This window comes from Micrasema longulum, unplaced genomic scaffold, assembly GCF_059751315.1.
Source record: "Micrasema longulum isolate JH-2025_06_02 unplaced genomic scaffold, ASM5975131v1 h1tg000682l, whole genome shotgun sequence".
In the NCBI taxonomy this organism is placed as follows: Eukaryota; Metazoa; Arthropoda; class Insecta; order Trichoptera; family Brachycentridae; genus Micrasema; species Micrasema longulum.
Window position 1 is genome coordinate 75,783 of NW_028277878.1, and position 20,925 is coordinate 96,707.

A 20,925-nucleotide genomic window follows, 5' to 3' on the forward strand; every position below is an offset into this window, starting at 1 on the left:
AAAAATTAGAAAAGTATATTTCAATACACGTGGAAACCATCTTAGCCACGCCACGAGGGTCTACAGCGATTATTTTTTGTCTGCATTTATTTCATTTAATATATTTTTATTAAATGAAATTATTGGTAAAACTAACTGAGAGAAGATTAATGATAGATTTATTGAATTTATTTAAGATTGTCAACTTTACATGCGACAGTCCAAATCTATAAGCGCTCATTAACGTCAAAGTACCTTGACGAATGACTCGTCAAGTACCTCCGTTTAGTTGCAACAATTCGTGAACGGTATACTCGAATAACGCTATTCTGAATCGACTTCATGAAATCGGCAATAACTATTCTGACGTTGCTGATATATTAAACATAAAGATAGTTTATATTTCATATAAATCAACTCTTTTTAATTATTTCAAAGATGGTGAACTGTTACTTACATTTGTCAAGCTATAGTTATGTACCTATATTATATTATAATATTTTATTTGCTTTCTCCTTACTTTTTTAAAACTTTTTGTATAGTTTTGTGAATATATACCATATGTTTTTAGATTCTTATTTTTAACTTTAAAAAAAAAACATTTATTTTCTTAAACTTAGTATGATTACATTTTGTATTTTTTTTGTTTAATGTATTTATGATTAAAAATATAACTACCTGTCCTTTTTTTTGAAATAACTTTAAAAAAAAAAGGTTTTCGTACTTTTTAATTTTTATATTCCTTTTGATGATTTATTTTTAACACAATATGTTAGCGTGTTCATTAAATGAAACTATTGTGTTATAATATCTACATCTAAACTTTTTTTGCTTTTTTTCCCCTCGTTTATCTATTGTATATTATTTGAAGTGTTTATTTCTTCACAATATGTATTTTTTTAAATGTAAAAGGCACTACGTGCCGTGTATATTGATAAATAAATAAATAAATATTTGCCTATATTATTACGTTCAGTCATGGGTCACAAAATGCCAGCTTTAAAGTTATCATACAATCAGTAAACGTAAAGTAAAGTAAAATATAGAGGCAAGTAAACGGCGCGGCGTTGCCATTTGAAAATATATTTAAAAAATATTGTCAAAAAACTTAAAAAGGGGGTTCCATCTCTTAATGAAAAATTAAAGTCAAAGTTCCTACACTTTTTTGAGAAATCTTTAGATTTCAGGAAATTGTGGTAAATAAAAAATCACCCTCAATTGTTTTTTCATTGTTTTAACTATAAAAAGTAAAAACAACATGGATTTCAGGAAAAAAATGTAAATTGTATATTTAGGTATATACTTATTTATTTTGTTCCGGTAAAAAACACATTTTTTTTATCACTGTGATTATAAACTTTCTACTAAAAACACTCTGCAAGACACTTACACAAGGACTTTTTTCTATATTTCATAGACTTCAAGAAATACGACCCAAAACATGGTCGCGTTGTGTTTGGAATAGAGGTGATAAAAAAATGCAACTGCTGTTTTAAAACAGTTACCCTCCCAAACCACCTGAATTAATTTTACGAAAATAAATTAAATTGTGTAAAAAACCAAAAACTTAATGACGAGACCAGTAAATTTAAAAAACATTTTGCCTTGCGCGCAAAATTTATCACTGCGTATTGCGCTCGCCCCTCAAACTGAAACTTCAAATCTTTATCCATAATACCTATTTACTCGTATTATAATCTTTCAAGGAAGAAATACACACACATGTAAACATAAAATCTTCCCATTCCGTCTCCATTCCACCCCACATCGAAAACAAATTATTCAACAGCCCGAAGTCGTCACTGTTAAAAAAAACACCAGAAAGGCATTTTCACAACGGAGCAGCAAATTAAACTAAAACAGTATCATAACCAGTTGTAACCTTTAAGACATTGAAAAAAATAGGAAAACTTCATTTTTCTAAGAAAATGTGAGCCTTCACCGTTTTAAAAGCAAACTGCATTTCAAAGAAACCCTGCTTAAATTTTACTGGGTATTATTTTTTACGTTTATGACCCATTCATCCATACGCTATACAATGTTAACAGAATTTTCATATGGTAATGAGGCATTTAATACGTTCACAATTATTTGAATCAAATGCTGGCGCTGCTGTTAGAACATTTTTGATAATCATGAATACCATATCATAAAAGGCAATTATAGTTTACATGATAACACATTGGCGAATTTATATAAAAAAAGTTCCAAGTTTACTAAGTGGCTCAATTTTACAAGTTGTTTAAACTCCCATAAGTAATGTAAATTAAGAAACCCGCCCAATGGAAATAGGAGTTATTTTTAATGTTCTTGAAAAGTCGATTATCTCATAATGTTCATATGTTTGCGATCACAATTTTGTAAGTGCACGATAATTAGCAGCTCATAAATGCAATATATGAAAACAGTTTGAGTTTTTTTATTAATTACAAATATTTTTGATAATTTAGTGTCGGTAATTTATTATAAATGTCAAATTAATATTAATGTACAAATAATACGTATATAATCCAAATGAAAACATAATTATAGGTATAAATAAAATGTAATTTTATGAATTTAAAGGTTACTATTTACATAATTAAAGGTATAAATAAAATGTAATTCTATGAATTTGAGGTTACTATTTGCTAAATGTTATTGAATATTTGTTGTCATACTCTTTTTTAATATTAAATCTTACCTTGCGGCTAATAGTCTCAGGTAGAACTTGTTCTTTTTGATCTCAAGGTTCCTTGAAGGATAACATGGGTCCTTAGTTACTTTCCATTAGGTATTATTGCAAAATTCTAATAAAATACTGAATTTCTTGCATGGTTGTGAACAACGGTGGGAAAAGACAGAATAAAGTGGTTCATTTCAAGTTTATTTATTACAAATCAGTAAAATATAGTTTTACAGACAACGGACATATATGTTTCTCAAGATGTTCAACAATTATTTATGAGGAACTTAATTATAGTAAACAGGATTAATAATAATTGGAGCAGAGATCTCTCCTAGTAAGAATTAACATTGAAAATAGCCCATTATTAAAAGGATTCGAAATTAACCTAATGTGATTACTTCAAAGTGTCCTAGAACCGAAAATAATTTGGGCAGCGGTTCCCCGTAATGAGGATAAAGATTTGAATAATCCTGCGTATCCATTAGTTCACTGTAGTATTATATTAGGAGTCACTAATTTTCGAAGTATATTTCCACCAACCTTTATGAAGAGATGCACGCGAGGTACTCACATAATCCTCTGAGAGATTCGAACCATTCTATATTATTTTACTTGAGAAGGAAGTACTAGGAACACCAGCGATTACGAAGGATCCTAGAAATGGCGTCCTGTGTCGATTTGCCATTGAGGAGAAAAACTGCTGAGTCACGCCTCTGCAGGATGAATCAAAGAAAATGTCGACAACTCAGGTTCAAGGGCGAGATTCCGGGGTAACCTGACTCTCCATACTACAAAAAAAATGTATTTCTTTACAAACGGCTCGAGAAAGTAAGTTAAAAAAAAAACAACAGTTCCGTGCTGTATACTGTACTTACTAATGGAGATTTGTTAGTTGTTACGTGGTGTATAAGGCTAAACAGCCGTCATAATGGATTCTAGCTTAAAATGATCATACGTATCCGATCTGTGGACAATAATGAAAAATTACAAATTTGTATAAGCGAAACAAGTTGATTTATATATTCGAAAGTTGTTGAAGACTTACCGGAAGCTGGTTTAATTAGAATACAAGTTTTTTTTGGGCACAGCTCAACATGGTGCATAGGGAATTATACCAAAACTCCCATAGTTATTTGCGAGGGAAAACTGGCCTAGCGCGGCGTGGACACTGCTCGCGAACCAGATTGCAACTGGCTGGCTCGCCAGCCGCGAGCGCTACGGCCCTGTATTCAAAAAAACTAGTGTGGTGGGAGGTATCACGTGACCGCCGCGGAAATGGCTGGTGACCGCTGTCGGGTAAAGCGTTTATTTACGCGATTGATTTGTTTTCTATATTCAATTTTTACTTTTAAACTATAACGGTTCTGATTATCTTATAGGTATAATTATTTTTGTCGCGGGACGCGACATTGTATAAAACCACTAACCAAATATTTTTGTATACCGGTTTCGAAACGTATCCGTCTCTTTGTCAGTATTTTTGTTTCCTCTTCAAAATTTCAGTTTCGTTAATATTTAATAACATTTAGAAGAATGTTTGACCACAAAGAACAGGCTTTTAATATAAAACGTTTCTATTTGTTTTCAATAAAAGTTTCAAGGTAAAAAATATTAATGGTATTCCATAAAATAAGGTTTCTATAAAACGCATTAAATAATAATTTTTAAAAATGTTTTAGAAAATAAGTAAATTTTTGTTTTTTAATGAGCCAAAATTGAGAAAAAAATTATCAACATTTTTTTTTAATAACAACATAATATTTAAAGCAATATGATAGATGAAAAGCAAAAAAACGATTTTATGTACTTAAATTAAGAACTTCAAAAAAAACCTAGGAGTAAAAAACCCGAATTTTACTAAACTATTGTTTCACAGCTTAATTTGTGAACGTTAACTGTTATTGCTAATCTTATAAAAAAAAAACAAAATGCCCATCTCTAGTTTGGAACTACTCTAGTCGGTGGCGCCGCAGCTCTGGAGACGCCATTTTACGCCACATCTTGCTATCATTGTCAATCCGCCATTCTATTTTTTAGTTGACCGTCGATGTGCTAGTAAAAAACCATCTCTTTGTTTGCCGAAATTTGCTCTCCTCGTTTTATTCTTGTCACATTTTTATAAGTTTTGTTTTCATCACTGTGTTGTGTTTTGTTTCCGTTATTTAAAAAAAAAATCAATGCATTTTTTTTTTGTTCACATCCCATATTTTCTAATTTATTCCACCTTTTTCTAATTCGGTTCTAAAGAACGCGAAAAAAAACATCAGTTTTGAAATTGAAATTTTAAACATATTTCATAGAAGGAAACTCGAGTAGTAACGTAATTTTGGATAATTTTAAGTCTGATTCATTATTCCTTATTTTATCATATTCCATTAAAGACCCAAAACTTTTCTGCACATGCAATATTCCTTTGATAAAAATTAATGTGAAAAAGTTTCGTAAGTCACGCTTGATCCCCAGGTCACGTAATTCCTCCCATTCACACATTCTGATCACCCGAACTAAAGAGTAATTCATTTACAATTAGGTTAGATTGTACGTGTTATACACTTAATCTTAGTTTTAATTTAAACTTTTGTCTGGCGGTGTCCGGCTAGGCTAGCACGTAGGGAGGATCACGGAAGCCAGAGCGTGTAACATTTAACACTGTCACAAAAAGGCGCCCAGTAATGGCTTTTGTTATGTAGTTTGTTGAATTCCGGGCAACTATGTAGGCCTCCTACGGCCGGACAAGAAATGAGACTCGATATCTTTTATTTCTTGAAATATGGGCCACTTAACGTCACAGCTCAGAGCACTAAATAAATACTGCTTAATAAATTCATCCGGATAACTTCTTAAAGAGATGTGTGATCAATTTTCATACTCTTTAAACGAAATTTTAAGTTTGTCCAATAATTCACCAATTCTGGAATTTAGCCACGTGGCATATTATTATTATAAATTAATAACGAGAATATTTAGTGATTTGGGAAATTACCAAATTTGTTAAAAATTTGTTAAAAATTTGTTAAAAAATGGTTAAAAAGACCAGTATATATTAGGGTGGATCGATCTTGTATTGAGAAAAAAAAAATGAAAATATCAAAACGGTTCTATATAATGAATTCAAAAAGATGTTCTATAGTATGTAGAATAAGGGAAAAATAAAATAATATTTTTTTTAAGGGTCAAGTTTGTCGCGAGGGGGATTCAATTTAGATTTTTATTGAAAAAAGCCATGTTTTGGTAAGATGATTTTGGATACTAAATGAATGTTCTAATGCAATATAAACATGCATAAATTAAAATCATTAATTAAATAATACATAACAATAGCTCTGATAATTAACCCATTCCCCTCATCCTCTCAAATCAGTTCGAAAAACTGCATTAAACTGAGCGAGCGGCCGTCAGAATAGCATGCGCGACCGCTGTTCCCGATAAATAAATTACTATTATACTGTGTGAATTGTGTGAGTCGATGAACTTGAACTAGTTTTGCACTAAAGCGATATTAAGAAAAGACTTGATTTGCCATATTTTAGGGTCTGGTTGTGATATGCCACCAAATATGCTTTCTACCTGTGAAAACGAAATCTGGTACGTATTTTGGCATTAAAACCAACATACGGCATAAGGAATACATTTTTGCGCCGTGTTAATAGTTTTTTAAGAAATTAGGTGATATCTAACAACGAGTATCAATCCCAAAAGTTAAGCACAAGATCATTTTATTTATTAATTTATTTATTTAATAGGGTAAACAAACATAATGTACAAATATATTGACAATTTCTTTATAAATTAGTTTATGACACTCGTGCACACACCATATAAATTGTTTACACTTAAGGAAATAATCTAAATTATGTTAAATATAACAAATGTAAATGATAAGAGAAAAAATACGAGCAAATGGAACCAGCGTTTGAGCGAGACCTTTGACTTTCCTATACAGTCGGATATTATTGAAACCCCATTCTAAATTCTCGAACACCTCACACATTTTTTTATTTATTAATAGCAAATTAAAATACAATATTACAGCTAAATACATTTTTTTACAATAATCATAAACATATATTTACATTAACTTTTCCCATTACGTAAAAGAAATAAACAATTCTTTCGTACATAATGGGGAGTGACGTCTTACAATATATTATTTTATTTGAATCAATAATGTTTTTAAAATAACATATATAAATTACAAAAAAGATATTAACGATGTTTTCAAACAGTGTTACATAAAAAAATAATTAAAGATCTATTTTTTTATTTCTTTCTTAAATATTTTGTATTCCTGACTGTACTTTTTATTATCTTTGTTCATTTCATTAAAGAAAAATATTCCTCTGTAAATATAATGATGTTGTGCAGTAGTTGTTTTTAATTTAGGAATTAAGATATTACCACCTGTTCTAGGTCGCGTACTTATGTTTTGAGACCTAGAAATACTACTTTTTATTTTATCTTTATGTATTTGAAGCAAACAATTCTTTTTAAATAGCAATTTTATATCTAAAACCTTAAAATTTTAAAATAATTGAACAGTGGGAAAAGTAGACGATTTTTTCAAAATAACTTTTATAATTAATTTTTGTATTTTTTCAACTGGTAAAATATTTGTTTTAAAAGCACCACCCCATCCGATTATTCCGTACTGTAATATAGAGAACCTTAGATCAGTATGGCGTTTTTGATCGAGCGGGGGTAGCTATCGTGTCAGCTGCACTTCAAGATGTTGGCCTTATATCACTATGGCAACATATCGAACGTCATTGATTGAATTTTAATTCGGCGTGAGAGAACAAAAACAAGAACTACTTTACCATTTCACCCAGTTGTAGCAAATTCTGATTTGATTAATTTATATTGTTATGAACGTAAAAACTAAACTATAATATTAATAAAAAGCGGAAAAAAAATCAAAACAAAAAACGCATAAGTCTGGTAAAAAGAACTTGAGTCCGAGTGTACTGAAAAAATATCAGAAAAAATGGAAAACACAAGATAAGGTCTGATATTATTTTCACAAAGCTGGTTGCGATTAGATTCGATGGAAAAGTGGTTTGTGTACCAGTTACATGCCAATAATTTTCCACATTGTCAAATTTTTGTAAATTTCGATGGAACTACAATTGGGCTCAGAAGATTCACGGGAGAAATAGAAAAATGGTTACATGGCGAGAAGCTGCCTATAGTTTTATTCACCTCAATAGAATGCAAGCTACCTGAAGTCATTTATGAGAAAGGCTTAGGCACTGATTAGGTATAATTAATGGACATTGTAAAATTATCAACTTTGGACATTGCAATTAAAGTCAATCAAAGATAACCCCTAGAAAAATTTGGCACTGTAGGTGTACTACAACCGCAAATAGGAATCATAATCTGAATGCGTCTCACAATAATACATCTGAGACTTAGGTGACATTAATAACAATCATTTTTTTAATTTTTTATTATGACACAATTTGAAAAAAGACTTACTTCGTAACCTGAGAATGTTATTTTATCAGTGCTAGCTGACAAGAGAAAACACGTAAGAAAAATAGTTTTCAGGGGAATTCCAAGAGCCTGCAAAATAAAACGGACTACATTTGCAACAAGTATTCGAATATTCTAATGTACGGAATGTGATATTTGCGCAACAGATTGTGAAAATAAGTCTTTCAAAAATAATCTGACAGAGCCTCGAATGACTGAAAAATTTACCTATGAGTATAAAATGATTTCAGAAGCAATAGGAGACAAATCAATTATTAAGGTGGCCATACTACCTTCCACCAAGGGGTTTTCCTGTCACAGCCACATGAATTGTAAAATTATTTATGGAAGCATCAGTTTCTGTCTGCAGAAACCAAAAAAAAGAGGTTTAATAAAAAATGGCAAAAATTAAGAAATTTAATGCCGGTGTTTAAGACTAGTAATAACCGTCAACTTGAATTTTGATGTTTTTTTTTAACAAATAACAAAATTATTTTCTGAAGCTGCTTAATACATATTATAAATTTTAAAAAAATATGTCTAATTTTCTCATTGCAATAAATACTAAAAAAAAAATATTAAAAAATTTTCTCACCCAAAAAAAAAATATTTGAATACTACCAAGAAAATGTTAAAATACCTAAACTTTAACTGTGTCGCGGCAATTGTTACGGTAAAAATATTTTTTTGTTTATTTTTCCCGTAGTTTGTATATAGAACACCTTTTCCACATAGAGCCGTTTTCAATTTCCAAAAAATTAAAAATCAAACCACCCTAGTATAAATATAAATAATTTATTATTTAGGTTAGTTTCAACCTTTTTATTAAACGATTATATAATAAGTCTGAATTTATTATTAGAACTTTAAGTAACTATAAGAATACACTATGGTCTGCGTTCTTCAGAAAGATTACGTTGTAGTCTTATAAAATGAGTTGTCACAGTATTCAAGTTTTATACAATGAAATATTATGTAGACTCGCGTAAAGTTTGAGTAGAATAAACTTAGGATATAACGGTTTACAGTAAATAGCATTGAAATGAGCCTGAATGTGTTTTGCCGTGGAACAAAGTTGTTTAAGATGATACAAAGACCAAGTTTGTTATCACAAAAGATGTATTATTTTCTCTCTTAAATTCAAGATGAGATCCAGGATTCTTAAATCCTTCAATTTCCTCGAGATCTTTTGCGGTACTGTTTTTTAGTGTTTGAGATAAATAAACCATAGCTGTATTTTCATTGCTTATGCTTCAGTTTTCTCAGAAACAATCGTGATTTAATGTGCAAAAATAACTTTTCTATGTAATAATATTTCATTCCAAATTTTCCCAGTTAATTTTACCGGAGTAGTATTTACACAGTTATCCGCCACAGTTCTCGTTTGTAAAATTCGTAGAAATAATTATCTAAATTAAATCAGAAAAAGCGACTGATAATCTGAAACTGTTATTGTTTGTTGAAAAACATTGTGAGACGTAAAACTCTATTGCTGTTCTACTCCACAAAATTCTCTGAATGTTTTGTTCAAACGAAAGGTTTGTATCGAAATGGTTTTTTTTTAAATGATGCGAAAGTGCAAATAGTAACAGCAATACTTCTGAGTAGAGAATATAATAGTCTAGACATTCGCATAGACTTATTACTGGTGACGAACGCGTTACACGCAGTTAATTGTTAAAAAAAATAAATTTTTTGGATTAAAAACGTAATATTTCATATTATTTGCTTTTATAGAGTAAATTTGCCACAATGGAAATTTTTCGTTATCTTGTTAAAATAAAAACTATATGGTAGCTTAAAATCTGTCATTCAATTCCCAAAATACCATAAATTATTCAATCTTATAATCAAAAATAAAAGAACATAATTCTGTGCGTGAACTAGAACTTTTGGGTAAAAATCCTGGAAAAGAAAATCGAGTGGGGATGAGTAGACTTTTGCAGTAGTTACCGCATTTGACGACCCTACTTGAGATACCGGGTTCGAATTTTTAAATAATAAAATATTAGTTAAGTTTCAAAATAACAATATATGAGTATTACAACTTTGGTAAAATACAACAGCATTATTTTGAAAAAAGAATTTTATTATAAATACGGATTTAAATTAAAGTTAGTAAGCTCGCTTTGGAAAAAAATACCAAAAAAGAATTTTACGTCTGAGCGCGGGGCATTTAAAAAATACTTTTTTTGAAATTATACCACACATACATACACAATATTAAACATGCTTACATACAAACAAATAATTAAAAGGAAATATAAGTTATTGTAGTTAAAACCTTTAACATACAATGTGAAAAAACTTTCTTTAAGTCCCTGTGTGGTAACCTTATATGAAGTATCATTTTATTTTATGTTTTATTTTTGGCGGCCTCGTGGTGAAGCGTTTCAGTGCGCTTGCCTACCGATTCGATTCCCGACATGGTTGATATGAAATATTTATTTGAAAGGGTGTTTTTGCCGGAGAATATTTCATAGTTCATGGACTGGTACCTGAAGCGTAAGACTGACCATCTTACCTTCATGTAACAAAAATGATCAAGATAAGCTGCAATCGAAGTAACAATGCACCATTAGGTGCAGAAAGGAAACGATAATGATGATTTTTTAAATGTTTTATTTTTTCCCAAATATTTTTTGTGATTAATTATTTTTTATTATTTATTCAGGTTTTTTTTTTTTTTTCAGAAAAGTCAAAATTGATTTTTGTGTTCTCACCGGGAATTTAACCCGAAACCTTTTGTTTTATTCTTTCTTATTATTAAGTATTCACATTATTATAATTATAAACATAGCTTAAAAACAAGTATTTTTGTACCCAGTGAAGCTGCTACTCGTATTATTGAAATTTTACAAGCAAAACTGTTTTTGTTATCTGTGCACTTTATACTATAATAAATTATTTTTGTTTAACTTTAAGTATTTTAATGCAAGCAGATTGATTTGACATTTTTTTGCTAGTAAATGCCATACTTCGTCACTTAATCCACAACCTCAAAAAACATCAGCGTTAGCCGTTAAAATAATCATATTATTTCATCAATGCCAATATCTTGCGACTGAATATGAACAATTAGAAAGTCGTTTTTTTAAAAAAGACATTTCAAATGAAAATTCGCAAGTGGTTTGAGTAAGCCCGATGCCAATGAAACAAAGTATTTTATTATTTTCATGGTATTTAATCATAGAATACTGAAGGTAAATTAATCATTTCGAAGTAAAAACATCTCCGTAAGCCGTTTGGATCCCCGCATTGTTTCACCAGTCCCAATCTTGCGACTCAATTTGAAAAGTTGGAAAATCCCGTAATTGAACTCTCCGACAGATGGCTTCTCTGCGGATTTCCCCCATCTCGAGCCGGTGAACGAAGATTACGCTGGCTCAAGTGTGTCCCACAGACGTGAACTAATAACCGCCCGAACTGAACTACGAAATTAACGGTCAAGCTGCTAACACCGACACATGATGGGGAAAACAAAATACTTACACAGGGCTCGCGACGGCTGGTTTATTCTTTATTCAGCAGAAGGAACACGCTGTTGAAACGTTAGTTTAAATTGTACATTTTAAAACTGCACGTGTTTTTAGTATGTTAGTGATAAAAGCGTTCGTCCATCAAGCTTGAGGTCCCGGGTTCGATTCTTTGGAAGGTCGAAATGAGAAATTTGTTTTAAAGGTAGTTTTTCAATAAAACATATCATTATCTTTGGAACTGTAAACCGTTGAATAAATAAATTTATTCAATATTTAATTAAAAAAAATAATTTAAAAAAAAATACAATATTAAACCGATGTATTTTGTTTTTTCTAACGTTTTCCATCAAACGACGAAAATTTTTTTTTTTAACAATTATCTATTTTTTTTTCATGTTTTGTTCAAAAAAACTTTATTAAACACTATAATTTTTTGTGTTTAGTTAATTCAATAGCATAGCAAGTTTTGTGCTTTTTAAAAATGTAACAAAGGGATCTTTATTAGTTCTCATAAAAATTTTACCCAATATCAATTAGGTTCAAAACAGATAAAAGGGTAACCGCCAGAAGTGACCATCCAGTAAGGAATGTACCTATTACGTTGTTGGCAGAGGAAAACTTGTGCAATAATATCGTAAATCCCCTCATGGACGCGAGTAACAAAATGAAGATAAAACATTTAACGTTGGTCGATAAAGAAAACTCATATTTGTAAAATCAAATTTGCAGGTATGAATTTTTTTCGTGGAATATATGACACATTCATCTCTCTTGAGGCCTTTTATCAAAATTAGATTATACCGGTTGAAATGCAAATTCACTGATTTTATTTTTTTAAATTTACTGACCATTCTGCAAATGATAGAACTGTCTTTATAAATAACGTTTATCTCGAGTTTGATTGCGTTGGTGTATTGCTTTTCAAATTCAAGAATTTCATGACGGCTCAGCTTTAGATTTTAATTTTTTTTCAGAAACTTTAACATTGACTAACACAAACTATTGTTAAAAAACAACTGAGCATCCAACATGACTGAAATTTTGAAGTATTTTTCAATGCTTGCGCAAATATAACGCGCGAATAACACCATATTTATGTTGTGACTTGAAACTTTCGTGACTGACTAACTTAATTGTCTGTGTATATATTATATACCTACTAATTTAAAAAATGACATTAAATCTTGCACGAAAACTAATGCTATGTAGAAAAAAATAAATGTTCAAAGAAGAAAAACAAGTGTTGGTTAAAATAATAATACCTACTGTTATTTAAAAAAATATTTTATTATTGAAAAATATTTACGAGTAAATGAAAATAACATTTTTATATGTATGAACTTAAATGTATTTATTTGATATGTAATATATTTTCTTTACTAACTTTGTATATTTTGTGGAAATCTGTTATTAGTTCTGAGTTTATACACTATATATGTTTGTTTGCCATAAATATGTATGTAGAACTGTTGATTTCCCAAATAAAATAAATCAGTAAATAAATAGGTCCTTTAAAAATTAAAACAAGGTATCCACAATTAATGATTGGATTTCAATCTGTTATCAATGAAACAAATTGGAAAAAATATTCTAATCCTAATTTTTTTTACCTAAAAAAGTCAAGTATATCGACAAACATCGACGAATTTCTTATCTTCCCATTGTAACCAAAGGTTTGATTGTTCTGTTTAGGGTCCAACATTGTATGCCTCTGAGTCTTGTTAACACTCAATTCTGGATGTCTTACATCCGTATGTGAAAACTTCATATTGAATTTAACAGATAGTAATACATACTTAGTAAATTTCAAATTGTTCCGTAGGAGTTTAAGTACAATTGAATTATTTGTAAAGCAAAGAAATAAAATTATTACAGCTTTACTACATAATATGTATTTTTCTAATAATAAAACATGTTAATATAGAATTTTTGGGTTCAAGTACATGAAAAATACAGCTACAAAATGTCGTTTTTGAAAATAAATTAATTACATTCAAAATTTTATCATATTAACATTTTGCAAGAATTTTAAATGGAAGTAGTTATTTAATTTGATAAATCCGTCATTTTTTAAGAAAATACTCTACATAGACACCGATAAGAAAATTTTTGATGTGTTATGTTGTAACGCTGTGGTCCTTGCGCATTAAAAATTATAATGATTGTCATTCTAAAACTGGCAATGAAAATCTTTATTTCTTCAGTTGTTTCTAAATTCATATAAGCGCTTGTCAGTTTCAACTAAATTTAATCCAACATTAAAATTTTGTATTAAAGGTTGTGTGTTTAGAAGTGAGAGCCGGGAACGAAATTAATAGTGCAATAAAATCTGTACCTCAGAGGCAGACGGATGCAAATCCAGAATTTGATGAAATGACATCTCGATTTTCATAACCAGTTTATGATTATATCCATTGATTTAAAAGAAATTTTATTTTTTTAACAAAAGAACCAATGTATTTAAATACTGAAAATACTAATTAATGTCATAAATTATTAGAAATTTATGGCATTCATTTGTTGTAGACGTTTGGATTTTCATCCGTATGCTTCTGAGGTACAGAAATTAACCTTAACAAAAAAAAAGTATTTCGTAATAGGCGAAATAAGCCGTTGACAATGGAGTCCTGCCAACCCTAATAATACATGATAGTGAAGTGTGAAATTCGAAAAACAAGGATGAAAGTAGGCTGAATGTTGAATCTCTCCGGCAAATGTGTGGTAAAACTATGTAATTGTACAAATGTCTTAATCATTGCATTACGTAAGACTAAGAGAAGCATTACCAACAAAAATAGGGGTTGTGCGTTGGTTTGGATAAGAAGAGCGAATAGATTGCAAAAAAATCACCAAAAAGATTAACGATGCTAATTTTGATGGATACAAAGAACATAGAAGAAGATAAAAGACATAGCATTACCATATCCAACAAATACTCGACAATGGACATGTCAAAAGTTGGAATAATCGGCGCAGGTTCATGCGGAGATGCATAAATAAGACAAAGATCTCTGCCCACCACTGTGGGGAAATGGCGTGATGGTTTCTTTCGAAGTCAAATAAAAGTATTAATTTTTATTTGAGTTGAATTTACTTATATCCATAAATTTCTCTAACATTTTTAGTTTCACTTGCTTGTGAATTTATTTATTCGACGGCTAAGGCGTTTAACAAAGTATAAAATAAATTTAAAAAAAAACAATTAAAGTGAAACAATCCTGTTAACAAATAAATAAAATATATGTACACGAAATTGGCGGAAAATAAAGAAATGACAATGAAAAACCAAACAAAAAGTATAGCATAGGTATGCAGCGAATTAACAATAAATAAAGAGATAAATTATTTTGTATAAAGAAAAATGAAATAAATCTACATCTCCATGTTTGTTTGCTAACGTGTGGAGCCGTGAAATAGCTGAATATTTAGCATAGTTTTAACTCTTAAAAGACTGTGGTAAATAATCCCTTTGCGCGCGGTGATGTAACATCGTGTTACCACTAGTAAAAGACGGAATATTTTAAAGTTCAGACGTTTGAATAAAAAACAAACATGGAGAGATACTGTTTAATGATTCATTTTTCATAATGTATCAAAATAAACATATAATTTAGTCCTGTTATAGCAACAAAAAAAAAAAAAAAAAAATATTACGCGCGTGCGTCCCACATCACTGTCATCAACCGACCAAAAACTGAATCTGTTTGACACAACACCCGCTACAGAACAGCGACTCTGTCTTTCTTGTTATGAGTTCTATCTTCGTGCTCTCTCTTATACATATGTGTTGCTGAATTAGCGGAAATTCATCCGTCGCGTGATAAGGATATATTTTTTTGCATTAACATCCAGCATAGTTATACAAATTTTACTTTCTAAATCCAGTGTGAAAATATCCATTTAAAAATTACAAAAAACACGAGTTCATCATTTAAAAAAATAAGAGAGATATATCAAGTTTTGTGTCCCATGTCGACTAGTGTGACATCACAGCCACACAAGAGTTAAATACGCAAATCAACAGAAAAGGTAGGATTTTGTCTCGTCCCACGCTGTCTCACAGGAGGATTCACACAATTTAAAAGTTCGGGACTGTCAAGAATAACTTGAAAAGCAGCACTAATTCTGAAATTTCCCTTCTATCACTAATACATATTCATTTTAACTGCATCATTAAACATTTATAGTTTAGCTCTTCAATTGGAATGTTTAATTTTAAATTCATACATCTTAAAAACTTGTGTTGGACCTTCTCCACACTGTTTATATGGGTAACATAATGAGGAGACCAAACTGAGGACCCAAATTCTAACTGACTTCTTACTAAGGTCATTTATAATATTTTCAATGTTTTAACAGACTTTAACTCTCTCGTTGTTCTGACAACAAAGCCAAAGGTTATGTTCGTGTACACAATACGTACATTGCTCATAATTTATAAAGTATTCTTACCAATATTTTGAGTTTGTCAAAATTTTTGTAAATACGGACTGGATTCAACTCCCTGGGGAGTTGCTTATACTAACATATCCAAAATTACTCGCAAACGGGTGGAGGCGTTTAAAATAATTTTTAAAAAAATACTAAGATATTACTACAGAGATGAAGAACATTTTAGAAAAGATAGTATAGAAGTCTAGTCTACAGGGCTTATGACCTGTCATTGGCTGGTTTAAGTGGCCAATTAACATACTGTACTATTCACCATTCTGCCCATATTTAAACATCTATGTTCTTTCGATTCTCTCATCTGTTGATGTTTGTCAAGTCTTAAAGCTGAAACCTTTATTTACGCGAGTGAGATTATCTCATTACTAGGTAACGCCTAAATTTTTTTATGTTTTTAAATTTCTTTACTTTATAGACCTGGTGAATTTATTAACAATATTTTAAGTTTTTAAAAAAATATGTAGACAAAGACTGGATTCATCTCCCTGGGGAGCTGCCAATACTAACGTATTACAACAGAGATGAAAAACATCACAAACATCAACAGATGAAAGAATTGAAGGAATACAGATGTTCAAATGTGGGCAATATGGTAAAAGCTACACAGTGTGTGAAGTGGCCACTTAAACCAGCCAAATACAGGTCATAAGACCTGTAGATGCCTAAACTTCTATATTACTTTCTCTCAAATGTTCTTCATCTCTGTTGTAAATAATATTACGTTTGAAACGTATTGTTTTGAACACTGAAAACTGATTTAATCTTAAAAATCGTCATTTAAGAAGATTTTAATAATACATTATTCGAATGTCGGTTGTATTTAGAAAATGTTTAATTTATTTTATTAATCAGGACCTTAGAATTTCCCATGTTCCGCTAATATTAAGGCAGAGCTTTGACGCTCTGTACGTTCTGATTGAGTAAGTAAATAATCCTCGCGTTAATTCTAGAACGTTAATCCGCCTTACGAACTGATATACTCCAAGATTCTGTAAACAAGATTGGTTGAACATCAAAACCAAAGATTTCAATCTTCGCTTAATAGACATTTACATGAAGCGATAGTCTGAAAGGCGTCTATTGGAAAACTTGAGATAGGCTCTACGTGCTAACGTGTTTCTGATATAATGGTCAATGAGTTTGGCTGTAATCCGTGTTACTGGGCCTTCTATAAAGTTAAGTTACTTCTCGTTTCCTTCCCCAGTTTCAGTTAGGTCTAGTTTGCTAGAATTTTCTACCCAATCAGCTATGCCAGAGGTCAAACTTAAACGCTCAATCACTTGAAGACATTATCTCATATGAGTATCTAAAGGTTAACTTTATGTTCAGAATCTGTAAGAGATTTTATTCTAAAATACAATCAATGTGCACAACTTATTGAGTTAGCACAGTTTTTATTTTGAAGAATGAAATCTGAGAATATTTAGTTTAACGTAAAAATCTAGATTGTGAGTAAAATACCTATTTCATGTTTTAATAACCTCTTAAAAACCCATTGTTAAGCTTTGTATTGTTTTGATATTGTCAGCCGCGTGGTGTAATGGTCAGCGCATTTGTCTACCATGCAAAAGGTCTCGACACGGTTGATATTAAATATTTATTTAAAAGGGTATTTTTACACTAAAATATATATAGAGTCCCTGGACTGATACCTGAAGCGTGAGACTGATCATCTTACCATTATATTACAAAAATGATAAAGTTACGCTGCGATTGGTGTATCAATGCAGTGCCCCATACACCATTAGGGGCGAAAAGGGAATGATGATGATGATGTTTTAATACATCTTCATGAAATAAAGTATGAAAATTGCTTAACTGACTTTTGATATCGACCAAATGTTTATATTATTATTATTCATATTTTATGATCTTTTTTCACGTGACGTTATCATTCTTTTAAAATAAATAAATAATTTCAGTAGAACAAAATATTTTTCATACGAATAAATCGGATTACGTATGTTTTCATGAAAACCATGCTTAATATTGTTTTTTTGTACCACTAAAATGTGTTAGCTACTTAAAGTATGTGTCTTATCAGCATGTTTGTATTATATTATTGTGCAATTAATATGAAATCAGGTACATTGAGATTTGTGTCTTTGTGTAATTAGAATCCTAACGATGAGACGGGTTTGTCTCGAAACCGGTAGATATAAAAAAGTCGGTAAATAGTCATATATATTTATTTCGAAGCTTTTAATAAAATATCTCAATTTGTTACTCCAGAGAGGGAACACATTTTTGGGAAAGGAATATGGATGTCTACGCATTTGCGGAGCTTACGACTTGTCATTAGCTGGTTTAAGTGACCACTTTACACACTGTCTAACATTCTTCATTCTGCCCGTGTTTAAACACTAATAAATAAATAAATCATGTCGGTGAGACGTAAATGCTTAGACATCCATATCCCCTTCTCAAAAATATATTTCCTATCTGTTGCAACAAATTTAATTCAAAATAACTCCCTAGGGAGGAATTTTAGCTTGTCTGCAAACATTTAGAAATACTCAAAACATTGTTTAGTGAAATGTTTCACAGCAAAGTTAATGTTTTTATTATATATTATAAATTACGATGAATACAACTTTGGTGTATAAATATACCATTCTTAGAATTGAGTACATATAGCAACTAACAAAGAAAAAGGTTTTTAAATAAATATTGGATAGTCACCGTATTATACAGGTTTTGTACCTACTTCAAAGGAGGCATTAATCTTTGGAGTTGAGATTTGAGAGGGTAAAGGAAGCTAGAAACCAAACACGGAAATTGAATTTCGTCAGAATTGCTTAGATCTGGTTGTTTGTTAAATCACTTTTTTATTGGAAGGCGTGGGACTGTTATTATTAAAATATCTCATTGTAATATTTTGACAAACACACAAAAACATTACTGGCATATACATATCGCGAATTTAATATATTCATTTGAGGCTGTATGTACATTTGCGTATAATGATGTATAAACTTCCGTTGAATTCTAAAAAAAGACGAGTGATACTTAAATCCACAAAATTTGGAATAACTAGTGACTGGTTTTATTGCTTTCTCGACATCTTTGAACCAGCATTTTTATTTAATTATTCTAAAGATGATTTTTCAAAAATGAATTTAATATTTAATACTTTACTTTTCAGACGTGTTATACATAATGTATTTTCCTCCTGAGTGGCTGTGATGTCACAGTAATCTACATACGATACAATACTTGATAAGTCTCTTTTATTTCTTTTAAAATATGAACTTTGTATTTTTTGTTGCCTTCAAATAGGCATTATCACAACGGGTTTGGAAAGTAAAATTTGTTTAACAATTTTAAGATTTGAATACAAAAAGTATTTATCCTTACAACGCGAATAATGAATGTCCGTTAATACACCAATATACATATATAAGAGAGAGCATAATAATAGAACACATAACAAGGAAAACAGAGATGCTATTTTGTGACCAGTGTTTGTGTAAAACAGATTCAGTCGGTTATTGACATCGATGGGAGACACACTCATCTAAAATGAGCAGCGCATTTATGTTTTTTTTTATTTCGCTATAACAGGGCGAAATAATACGTTTATTTTAATAAATTATGGAAGAAGTTATTAAATTATTAAACAATATGTCTCCATGTTTTTTTTTCCAAAGTCTAAAACATAGAATATTCCATAGTTTGCTTGTGGTAACACGATGTTACATCATCGTGTGCAAAGGAATTGTTTGTTAAAGTTTTTTAAGAGTTAATATTATTTTTTTAAAATTATATCTCAACAGAGAACAACGAAATAAATTTAATGGACATCTCAACCGATATGAATGAATTCCGAACCTTTGAATAATATTCCTAATTTATGGAAATTACCAATACGAGTGACGGATCATAAGCCCTGTAAATGCCTTTACTTCCGCATTCCTCGATAATTACTATATCTTGGTAGAGATATTAGTTATTTTTTTTAAATTACTACATTTTTTCATCAATTGAATAATTGCGTTTTTATCATTAGTTATAAAAAAAATTTTTTGATCAAATGTTTGCTGACTGTATCCAAATAATTTTTACTGTCTATTTTAACCTAAATAAACTACACAACTAAAGTAAAAAGGATTCTTGTATTTTTTAAAGTAAGTTTTTATAATTTCTGTAAATAAAATAAAATAAAATAAAATAAAATACACATTCCTAAATTCACTCTGTGGTGAAATCATAAATTAAAAAATATATATATATAAATTTCTGACTATTTAAATACATGTTTTAATTAAAATTATATTATATTATTAGTGAGTTGGAAGCCATTTTCATTTAGCAATAAGCTTAATGTAATTTTGAACAGAAAACACGTGAGTCCATTTGTTGCTGTTTTGAAGTTAAAAATGCAGAAATTTTTACAATAAGCTTTTTTATACGTAAATAAAACACCAAAGTTTGCTTTCGTCATAAAAATGCTTTTTTATGTGAAAATAAAAATTTTAAGTCCACTTTGTTTTAGGGCAAAAAACATTAGTAGTTCCAGATACGTTCCGTTAGTATGTACTTTTATCATCAAAATAATCATCATTTTACATTAAACGTTCTTCATATTATATATTAAAATTTCATTTGGTTCACAAGTTGTCATGTTTTGGTATTCGTACTATCACAAAATCTTGTTTCTTGAACATTTTGTTCAACGTGACTTACGTGGTTTATCCTTTAAAGTAAAGATACATATTATATAATAACGGTAAAATAAAATAAAAAATCCGCATTTTGTTTAACGAATTTTGTTTACATTTCTATTATTATATACTGACAATGCATTTAAAATATCACGGCATATCCAAAATCCCAAGCAAAACTTCTAAATTGATCAATAATTTACAATGACGG

At 30.0% G+C, this 20,925-nt stretch overlaps 1 protein-coding gene and 1 long non-coding RNA gene across 2 annotated transcripts in view; both read left to right on the forward strand.

Moving 5' to 3' along the window:
* Nucleotides 1–20,925, forward strand: part of LOC148279673 (uncharacterized) — a gene marked incomplete at its 5' end in the record, with an annotated part of 532,408 nt that overhangs the window by 40,787 nt on the left and 470,696 nt on the right. The gene's annotated exons all lie outside the window — the stretch shown is intronic.
* On the forward strand, nt 12,976–14,488 carry LOC148279674 (uncharacterized). Its single transcript, XR_015822812.1, has 2 exons — nt 12,976–13,918; nt 14,159–14,488. It is a non-coding gene; the product is annotated as an uncharacterized LOC148279674 (long non-coding RNA).